This window comes from Marmota marmota, unplaced genomic scaffold, assembly GCF_001458135.2.
Source record: "Marmota marmota marmota unplaced genomic scaffold, marMar, whole genome shotgun sequence".
Taxonomy (NCBI): domain Eukaryota; kingdom Metazoa; phylum Chordata; class Mammalia; order Rodentia; family Sciuridae; genus Marmota; species Marmota marmota.
The window spans coordinates 9,727,033-9,738,680 of record NW_026000016.1 but is presented as its reverse complement, the minus strand read 5'-3'; the positions used below and the strand labels follow the sequence as shown (position 1 = coordinate 9,738,680).

General features: G+C 35.2%; 1 protein-coding gene across 16 annotated transcripts in view; it reads right to left on the bottom strand.

Annotated features, from left to right (window-relative positions):
- Nucleotides 1-11,648, bottom strand: part of Znf438 (zinc finger protein 438) — a 192,600-nt gene that overhangs the window by 53,538 nt on the left and 127,414 nt on the right. For 11 of the 16 annotated variants that reach the window (XM_048809102.1, XM_048809104.1, XM_048809107.1 and 8 more), the window contains one exon: nt 11,102-11,130. The exons of the other annotated variants lie outside the window; for them this stretch is intronic. The gene's annotated coding sequence lies outside the window, so the exon portion shown is untranslated. The remainder of the gene's footprint in view (nt 1-11,101; nt 11,131-11,648) is intronic. 16 annotated transcript variants of the gene reach the window in all.

The following is an 11,648-nucleotide window of genomic DNA, read 5'->3' as shown; positions in this document are numbered from 1 at the left end:
TACTTCCACAATTTTTATAAAATTATGTCAATTTTATCTCCAAAAAAGTCCTCAGATGGCTGGGCATGGTGGCTCACACCTGTAACCCCAGCAACCTGGGAGGCTGAGGCAGGAGGATTACAAATTATCAATCAGCTTCAGCTACTGAGTGAGGCCCTAAGCCACTTAGTGAGACCCTGTGTCAAAATAAAACAAAAGGGGCTAGGGATGGAGCTCAGTGGTAAAGTGCCCCTGAGTTAAATCCCCAGTACAAAAAACCAAGTTCTTAGATATGTCCACTTCTCCTCATCTCCTACCTGGTGCAAACTGCTATCTCATGCCCTCCCTAGACCACTGAATATTTTTAACTGGTCACCCTAGCTTCCAATCCTGCCTCTTCTCTAACCAACACAACCACAGTGATGTTTTCAAAACAAAAATTAGAGCTTACCATCCCCCTAGACACCATAACGGTCTATCGGGACTTGTAGTCTAACCTGGACCTGCTTCATCTTGTACTCCTTGCCTCTCACTTGGAATCAAAGACATACCAGACTTTTCTCAGTTTCATGAACATACCCAACATTTTCCCAACAGTTTTTATACATGTTGGACCCCTTCTCTGTATTGTTTCCTTCCTTCTCCCCTTTTATGCCTTGATATCCTGGATGCATCCTTCAAATGTGTTATTAATCAGTTTCCCATTGCTGTGACAAAATACAAAAATCAACTTAAACGAACAAAGATTTATTTCGGTTAACAGTTTCTGAGGTTTTCAGACCAGTTGCTTTGGGGCCTGTAGTGAGGAACTATATCATGGTAGTGGGAGCACATGGCAGAGGAGACTGTTCACCTCATAGTGGCCAGGATGCAAAGAGAGAAGAAGGAATCAGGGTTCCAATATTCCCCTGAAGGGCATGCCCCAGTGACCTAACTTCCCCTCACTGGGCCCCATCTCTCGAAAGTTTCCACCACTTCCCAACAGTGCCACAAATTGACAACTAAACAAGCAAGCCTTTTGCATATGGGCCTCTGGGAGATATTTAAAGATTCAAACCATAATGAGATATCAAGGCAAAATCATTACCTTAGGAGAACTGTCCCTGGCCTATTCTGGTTCAGATATTGTAAACAGTTTCAGTGAACCCTTTATTTTTCCCTTATAGTAGTTACCACAACTGTGATTCTAAACTCCTCACAGACAAGAAGCTCTAGAAGGGCAAGGATTCACATGCCTTTGAGTTCACATGGTACCCTAAATATCTGGCACAGTAACAGAAAACCTGGAAAGAACTCAGTATTCATGCTTGTGATATAATTCATGTACCATAAAATACAACCTTTTTATATCTAGGCATAGAATAGATATATTCCATATGGGTATAAGATATAGGCTAAGTCATAGGAAACTCTATATTTAAACTTTGAAAAAACGTTTCCAAAGAAGCTTTCCATTTATATCCATGCCAGTAACACATGTGGATTCCAATTTCTACATATTCTTACTAATACTTGTTTTTGTCCATTTCTTGATTATGTAGTATTTGACTATAGTTATTCCTTAATGACTAATGATGTTGAATATTTTCCGTGTGCTCACAAGCAATTTATATATATAAGTTGATCCAATTCCTTTGTCCAGTTTTTAATTATTTTTTTCCTTTCTCTTTTTGGGTACTAGGGATTGAACTCAGAGGTGCTTTATCACTGAGCTACATCCCCAACCCTTTTTATTTTAAGACAGGGTTTCACTAAGTTACTTAGAGACTTGGTAAGTGGCTGAGGCTGCTCACAAATTTGCAATCCTCCTGACTCAGCCTCCCAAGTTGCTGGAATTACACGCATGTGCCAATTCTTTGCATGTAAATCTCCATTTGTTCCAGGATCACTGGTTGAAGACATTATTTTTTTCCCATTGAATTGCATGTGTTGAAAATCAGTGTACCATAAATAAAAAGGTTTATTTTGGGGCTCTTAATTCTATTATCTATATGTCTATCCTTATTTATAAGTCATGAAATTGAGCAGTATGAGAACTGTATATTTTTCTTTTTAGACTGTTTCAGCTATTATAAGCCCCCTGTATTTCCATATGAATTTTAGAATCAGCCTATAAATTTCTGCAAAAAGGGGCTCTACAGATTTCCATACAGATTGTGCTGAATAAGTAGATCAGTTTGGGGAGTACTGTCATCTTTATAATGTTACATTTCCCAATTAAAGAACATGGAGAAGTCTTCCCATTCACTTATATCTTTAATCTCTGAAAACATTTTCTCTTCTGTTTTTTAGAAAAGTTTTGGTGTACAAGTCTTGCACTTCTTTTGTTGAACTTATTCTCAGTATTCTTCTTTTTGGTGCAACTCTCAGTGTAACTGTTTTCTTAATTTGATTATTCACTGTTTGTGTATATAAATGCAACTGGTTCCATACTGACCATATATCTTTCAACCCTGCCAAACTCATTATTATTAGTACTACCTGTTTTTCAGTGAATTCCTTAAGATTTTTTTATATATAAGATCATGTCCTATACAAATAAAGATAGATTTATTTTTTTCCTTTCTAATATGAGTGACTTTCATTCTTTATCTTGCCTGACTGTCCTGGTTAGAACCTTCAATACAATGCTGAACAGAAGGAGAAACAGAACAAAACTGTGTCTTGTTCCTAATCTTAGTACAATGTTAACTACAAGGTTTTTATAATTTCCATTTATCAGGGTGAAAAAACTACTCCTAGTTTTTTCATTGTTTTTATGATAAAAGGAACTTAGATGTTGTCAAGTGCTTTCTCTATGCCTAGTAAGATGTCATGTGATATCAGAATGCATTTTGATTCATTGTAAACAACTGAAGCACAAGTTTACATTTCTATGATTGTACATGGTGTAGTATCACACCATATGTACAGTCATACATATACTAGGGTAATGATGTACATCTTATTCTACCATCTTTCCTGCCCCCATGCACCCACCCTATCCTCCCCTTCCCTTTGCCCAAAGTTCCTCCATTTTTCCCATGCCTCCCTCCCTGAAATGAATCAGCAACCACTTATCAGAAAGAACATTAGGCCTTTGTTTTTTTTGGACTGGCTTACTTTGGCATGATATTCTCCAAATCCATCCATTTACCTGCAAATGCCATATTTTGTTCTCTTTTAATGCTGAGTAATATTCCATTGTGTATATATACCATAGTTTCTTTATCTACTCATCTATTGAAGGGCATGTAGGTGGCTTCCACAGTTTAGCTATTGTGAGTTGAGCTACTATGAACACTGATGTGGCTGCATTACTATAGTATGCTGATTTTAAGTCTTTTGAGTATAAATTGAGGAGAGGGATAGCTGGGTCAAATGATGGTTCCATTCCAAGTTTTCTAAGGATTCTCCATACTGCTTTCCATATTGGCTGCACCAATTTTCAGTCCCACCAGCAGTGCATGAGTGTACCTTTTCCCTGACATCCTCGCCAACACTTATTGTTGTCTGTCTTCATGATAGCTGTCATTCTAACTGGAGTGAGATGAAATCTTAGTTTTGATTTGCATTTCTCTAATTACTAAAGATGTTGAACATTTTTTCATATATTTGTTTATCAAGTGTACATCTTCTGATTAGTGTCTGTTCAGCTCCTTAGCCCTCTTATTGATAGGGTTGTTTGTTTTGTTTGGTGTTAAGTTTTTTGAGTTCTTTACATAACCTGGATATTAGTGATCTGACATATGTATGGTAAAAATTTGCTCCCATTCTGTAGGCTCTCTCTTCACTTCACTGATTGTTTCTTTTGCTGAAAAGAACTTTTTAGTTTGAGACCATCCCATTTATTAATTCTTGATTTTATTTCTTGCGCTTTAGGAGTCTTGTTAAGAAAGTTGGGGCCTAATCTGACATGATGAAGATTTGGGCCTACTTTTTCCTATTAGGCATAGGATCTCGGACTAATTCTTGAGATATACCCCATTTGGTCTTGGTTTATAATCATTTTATATATTACTAAATTTGGTTTTCTCTATGTTGTTAAGGGTTTTTTACATCTATATTCCTAAGGGATACTGGTCTGTAGTTTTCTTAGTTTGATTTTGTCATCAGGGTAATACCAGCTTCTTAGAACGAGTTAGAAGTTTGCCCTCCTATATTTTGGAAAAATCTGTGAAAATTTGGTGTTAATTCCTCTTTAAATTTTGTATATAAATTCACCAGTGAAAACATCTGGGCTTGGATTTTGTGTGTGTGTGTGTGTTAATGGTGGGGAGTATGTTGTATTATAATTCAATTTCTTTATTTGTCATAGGTCCAGATTTCCTATTTTTTGTGTCACATTTGATAATTTTTCTCCTTTAAGAATCCTCCATTTTGTCTAAGTCACAGTGGCATACCATTCCTAGTATTTCTTTATAACCCTTTAAAAATTTTTCTTTAAGGTTAATAGTAATGTCTCTTCTGTTGCTGCTGATTTAGTAACTTGAGTAGTCTCCTTTTTCATCATTAGTCTAGCTAAAAATCATCAATTTTGTTGATTTTTTCAAAGAACCAACTTTTTCTTGCATTGACTTGTCTCTATTGATTTTATTCTCTGTATCATTTATATGTGTTTTATTCTTTATTATTTTCTTCCTTCTGCTTGTTTGGATGTTCTTCTTTTCCTAGGTGTTTTAAGGCAGGTCAGGTTATCAATTTGAGATCATTTAAAAAAAAATAATGCAGGCATGTATAGCTATTAATCTCCCTATGTCATTTTTTTAGTTGCATCCCATAAGTTTTGGGATATGTTATAAGTTAATTTATCTTAAAAGTATTTTCTAATATACCTTGTTTCTTTGACCCATTGATTATTTAGAATTATTATTTAATTTCATATATCTGTACATTTCCCAAATCTCCTTCTGTTACTTACACCTAATTGTATTCTGTGGTGGGCAGATAACATACTTTTTATTACTGTCATACATTTTATACATATTGAGGACAGTTTTATAGCTTAATAGTCTATTCTATAGAATGTTCCATATATGCTTGAAAAGAATGTGTATTCTGCTCTTTTGGGGTGGTGTGTACTGTGAGTGAGTTGGGTCTAGTGTTGGATGTGGGATTGAAGAACAAGCTATTCTTTTGTAGTTAAGAGGGTGCTCAACATCCTAATGGTAAGATGTTTGCACAATCACATCCCCACTTTGGAGTTGATCTTTAATGCATCTCTTCTGTAAGATTCTAAGGAGAGCAAAGTAAGAAATGAATGTAGCTTACGATCCCAAATACTGTGTCATTCTTTTAAAAAAGCATGTAGGTGTATAACATTACAAACAAATAATTTTGTTTAGTATTTTTCCCTTAAAAGTTTGAAAATCTCATTTTTTTTCTAGATGTGTTGAAGAAAACCTTTATATATTATCTTCTATACGTTCCCTGATTAATTGCATATCAATTTCACTGGCTTATCTTAAATAAATTACTGCAAAGCATTATGAATATAAAAAATACACATGCACAGTGAAAAGAATTTTTTTCAATCAGCTAATAGTGAAATTTAGTCGGCCCAAGCACTTTTTGAAAGAACCATTGAATCACTTATAGGACAAAAAATAAATTTTGTGATTTTAAGAAACTTCACTTATAAAATATGCTCAGGAAAGTAGTATTCACTATAGTTGATTTTTAAAAATAGGCCTTATGAGGCGAATCTAGAAATTAAGACAATCATATCAGGGTAAAAAATTTAATAAAAATAATAAAATCCCTCTATTCTTCTTGCATGAAATTTGTGGTTACTTTTGTCAAAACGTATAGAAGATAATATATACAGGTTTTCTTCAACACACCTAGAAAAAAAAATGAGATTTTCAAACTTTTAAGGGAAAAATACTAAACAAAATTATTTGTTTGTAATGTTATACACCTACATGCTTTTTTAAAAGAATGGACACAGTATTTGGGATCGTAAGCAAAATCTATACAGACATTTGCCTTATCCTATTATTAACATAAAAGTTTAGCACTTTAGTAAAGTACAGATTTCTCAAAATCTATGTACATGGACAGGACTTAAAACTAATTATTGAACTATATGAAGTAACAAATCAAAAGAAATGCCTAACTTTTGTTTATGATTTTATGCAGTCAACAGTTAGTACCTTCACAAATAATTCCCAGGAGCTGCTACTAAATTATTGTTATCATTACTTGGGCAGCAGTAAAATTACATCACTTTCCAAATCCTTCAAAAGTTTCTAACTTTTCTTATTGTGGATTGAAATTCTATATTTCTGAAAAATAGAAAATAATATCTGAAATAATAAATATCAGACAAAAACTCTTTTGTGTGTGTGTGTGGGGAATTCGGAATTGAGCCCAGGACTGTGCTTCCTGGGAAAGTTCTCTACCACTGAATTATATCCCTAGCCTTTAAAATAAAAATTACTTTAGGACAGGGTCTTTCTAAGTTGCCAAGGCTGGTCTTGAGCTTACAGTCCTCCAGCTCCAGCTTCCAGAGCAGCTGGGATTACAGGTGTGTACCACTGAGCCTGGCCCAGACAACTTTTTACTTTAAGTTTCTTTTCTTAGTCCTCAATCCTATTCACTCTTCATCATCTTGAACAGCAACTCTTACATCATATGAGCTCTTTAAGGAAGTAATAAAAACATTCTGCTTTTTGATACTGCATGGTGAATTATCTTCACACTTGTAAAAGTCAGTATTAATGATAGAAGAAATACTAATGTTCCAAATTTAATGACAGTAACTATGTGATCTAAATAAAACAGGGTAAAGGTACTTCAGAAGGAGTTTTGGCTCATGCAGTCATGGTAACCACTATGGAAAACAGACTGAATCTAAAAATATGCTCTGGCACACCATGTGTTCCAAGTTTGGTGACCACACTGCAATATATCCACACAAGTAGGGTATACATAGGAATGCAAAGAAATTTTTCAGTTATCTTTGTCAAGTAACTCTTTTTACAGGACTGAAGCTCCTTAGATTAAAGTGGGCACTTCTTGGGAAGGAGCTCTCTGTATTCTACCCATGTTTGGGACATGCTAGATGCAGAAAGGCTGAAAGCTTTCCCAAAGTTAGCATGTGTGGGAGTGGGGAAGAAGATTCAACTAATGCAACAGGCTCAGAAAAGAGGAAAGGGCATATTTAAAGGATGGTGGATTGGAGGAAGCAAGTTCTTGGAGAGGAAAACAGAGAACATTAAGGTCAATGAAGGCAAGAAGAAGTGATGGGTGCTTAGGAAGAGACAAGAATATTATGCTTCAGCAAATACTTAGATTCCTGTAGTCCTCCAGTCTAGGTCCAGAAGAATGGAATAGAACATTTTTTCATCCACTCCCAGAATAAGCCCCCTATAGTCACAGGTGGGCAAAGATATAACAGACGAAGGATGTGGCACTGCCAAATCTGACTGGAACACAAAGATCTACTTAGCAGGAGCTGATCACAACACTTCCTTTTGAGAACCACTGGCTTAAACAAAACCTTTATTTCTATAATAGTGAAAACTACTTCATTTACAGAGACACATTATCTTTTTACCTACAGTATTCTTGATAAAGACAGTGAAAATAAAATACCTTTTAGTATTTTTAAGGCATTGTTGTGTAAACATTCTGTTGTTCCTAAGCCAATTCTAAATAGAGTTGAAATTAAAACTATTATTGTCAAGAATTTTCCTTCAAAAATCAAGACTAAAATTTCACACATTCTAGAGAACATTCAGAGATTCACTATAAAAAGTATCAAAATCCCAAGATAATGTAGTTCAAGCAAATAGAATTTTCATAATTTAATAATTTTCATAATTTAATAAATGACATTTATAACTGGTACTTGGTTACATTATATAAATACATTTTAAATGGGCAAGGGAAAGTAAGTCAGCAAAAAAAAAAAAAGGGGGGGAATCACTGTTATTTCAAATCTATTTGGTAAAGGTTTACAAAAAAAGTATGTTTTAATAAAAAAAATCCCCTCAACAAATAAAATATATCCCACAATAACAGTTGAATTGCAATATTTCATACTTTTCTCACCATTTATTTAGTGAATGCTTAAGGGCACACACTCAGCAGCTTGCTTAGTAATATAGGCCCTGTCCTTAAAAAGCTGGTTAAGGAGTCTTCTGGGTAGAAAACACATCTTTTAAAAGAGGCAAAATAAAATATAACATGTCCATAATCTTAAGTACCATAAGATTCTCAGTAACAAAACTTTCAATTACTGCAAATGCTTTTTACAAAAATGTGCTTAGAATTTTCTATAGTATAGTACTTTCTAAGTTCCTCATTTATTTCTAAACCTTATTTTTGGAAGCAATGGACACACAAATAAGAGTTGCATCAACATAGTTCCAAACTCTCTGAGTTCTATAAATCCTCATCTCCCCAAGGCGAGCAAGTGCTGGGAATGGGGTGTTTGTGGTCCACTAAGAAACCCACTGCCCTTATTATTTTTGGAAACACAAGAGCAAACCACCTGGATAAATACAAAGCCTTCTCCACTAACTCCTCAAACTTCCAGGACTACAACTCCTCTCTCCATTTCACCATTATTTGCCAGAGGAAACTGAAGTGGTCAGACAGTCATTCATCTTCCCAGTATCATACACAATGTACCTAAGAGACTCTGATCCCTCCTACTTCTCATCTGACTCAATAGAGGGGATACCCCTTCTCCTTTTGAGTTCAAGCCCCTGCCTATTTTTTTTTTTTAGAGAGAGAGAGAGAGAGAGAGAGAATTTTACTATTTATTTTTTAAGTTTTCGGTGGACATAACATCTTTCTTTGTATGTGGTGCTGAGGATCGAACCCGGGCCGCACACATGCCAGGTGAGCACACTACCCTTGAACCACATCCCCAGCCCCAATTTTATCCGTTTTTTTCTTACATAAAAACATTATTCTTTCTCTTGCATATATTCAATCTCTCACACTGGCTTTTAAACAAACGTAAGTTTCTCCCATTAAAACAACAAAACCAAAACCATTTGGCCTCATATCTTCTCTAGCTGCAGCCCACAGGTCTATCTAGATATTACCCATTTCAAATAAACTTCTCTATAAAATTGCTGAAATAAGGCTGGGGTTGTGGCTCAGTGGAAGAGCGCTTGCCTGTCACACTTAAGGCACTGGGTTCAAAATGCAGCACCACACAAAAATAAATAAATAAAACAAAGGTATTGTGTCCATCTACAACTAAAAATAAATTTTTTTAAATTGTTGAAATGTTCTTACTCTTCCTCAGTCTTGATATGCTCTTGAGCTCCACCATACCACTCTTCCAAAATCACTTTTATTGGAGTCATCCATAGATGCTGTTTGTTACTTATCTTATCTGAATATTTTAACAGAAAAACAAATGCTGTTCATAATCTACTCTTTTCCCTTAACCTAAATAAACTAGAAACCCTTATTTTCCTTTCAGCTTTTCTGGCCACACTTGGCCATTGAATGCCAAAGCACCTTAAGGTAAAAATCATGTCTTAATTTATATTCACTCCCTAGGATACCTCTCCCATAACTATAGCTTTATTCATACCTCATTGATACAGATTAAAAATAATCTTTTTGGTATTTTTAATCTCTAGTCCAGACCTCTTCTCTGAATTCCAGACCTATAAACCTATAGACCTCTGTCTGCCTGCCATAGGTAGTGTATAGGAGTGTGGGCCCTGGAGGTAGATTTCTTGCATTCAAATCCTCCCTTTCACTTGTTATTTGACTTTGGGCAATTCTCTTAATATATTTTTGTGTTCCTCGCTAAAAAATGCATATCAAGACTAAAATTTCACATATTCTGGAGAACATTCAGGAGATTCACTATTAAAAAGTATCAAAATCCAATTCCTCCTGCTTGCCTTGCTCCTTACAGCCATGGGGTCTTGTACACGTCCATTCCTGTTTAAAATGTTCTTTCCTCTTTCTCTTCTGTCAGTTAATTCCTATTCACTCTTCAGATTACTTGCTTCAATGTACCCTCCTTAGAGAAGCTTTCCCTGGCCTCTCAGAGGAGCCAAATACTTACTCAGTGCTCTGTGCCTTCCTTCATGGCACAACAAGGGAAAGTGCATTTAGAAGGAAGGAAGAGAGAAGTATTTCAACTATCCAGAATTTAAAGAAGACAATTACTCAGTCGAAGAAGCAAGCATAAGCACAAGAGTAAGGAGATTTACTTGGGTAACAACAGGCTATATGAAGAGAGTTAGTTATTGCAGGCTGTATAAGGGGGGTAGGGGGACTGAAAGAGCAAATCTGCAGGAATTAGAACAAAGAATGGTCTTGCATCTCCAAACCTGCAGTTTTTATCAGAAAGAGTTAGGCAATAAAATGACCCCTCCTCAAAGCTGGAAATATATTTTCAGTATACAGGTAAATAATTCATCTGATCTTAGTATGTAAAGGTATAGATAAATCCAGTCTGAATAACTAAAATAACAAAACATTTGACATTTTATTAATTGGCTAATTTCAACAATTAAACACTGACATTTTACATCATCTCATCACATTTTGCATGTATATATAAACAAAATCAAAATAGATTTTAGTGGAATACTATTCAACAACAAAAAGAAATGAACTATTGATAGATGCAACGACTTGAATGAATCTCAGTGAATTATACTCAAGTGAAAAAAGTCAATCCCAGAAGGTTAGATATTGCATTTACACATTATTAGACAAAAAACAACAACAGAAAACAGATTAGTATTTTCCAAGAGTTAGGGATGGGGGTGGGAAAGTCAGAGGGTAGGTTAATATGGTTATAAAATGGCAATATAAGGAATCCTTATGATAGAAATGTTCATACTAACTGTAGCAGCTACAAGAAGCTACACATGTCATACAAACTGCAGAGAATTAACTAGAGACATACAAATAAGTTTAAAAAAATAGGGAAAGCTAAATAAGATCTAAATTGTATCAATGTTAATATCCTGAATGTTACCATGGATGGGCAACTTGTACAGGGTATATAATGTGTGTGTGTGTGTGTGTGTGTGTGTGTGTGTATTATTTCTTATAACTGCATGTGGACTTACAATTACCCCAAACTTAAAAGTGTAATTAAATAACAATTAATATGGCTGAAGGTGTAGCTCAGTGGTAGAGCACTTACCTAGCACACACAAGGTCCTGGGTTCAACCCTAGCAACAAAAAAAAATAATAAAAGTAGCATTAAATTGCTTTCAATACATTTTCAAAGATAGGTATTAGATTGCCCATCTATGACTATAATTTTTCAAAAGTAGTCTTCATCCAGTTTCTCCATATTCCATCTTTACTAGTGTCAATTCATGGAGAAAGTGAGATTTTTAGGAGAAAAAAGAAAAAGATATCTTGAAGTTGTAACAAACATAAAACAGAAGTATTAATATTTTAAAAAGTAGATCTTGAATGGTACTAGAAAGTTTGAGATCATAATGACATAAACAACTATTTATGACCTAAGAAAAATTGCCTCCTTTGGAACTTTGAAGTATTAAAAAAATCATGTAGAATTAAATTACAAAGCTCACATATTACCCACCGGCAGAAGAGGAGCAGCGGCCTGCTGAGAGGCAGAGCCGCCCCCTCCCCCTGCGCAGCAAGGTAGACAGAACTGTGACCATCCACAGAGCAGGCCCAGTGGCCTGCTGAGGGGCAGAGCCGCCCCCCACCCCCC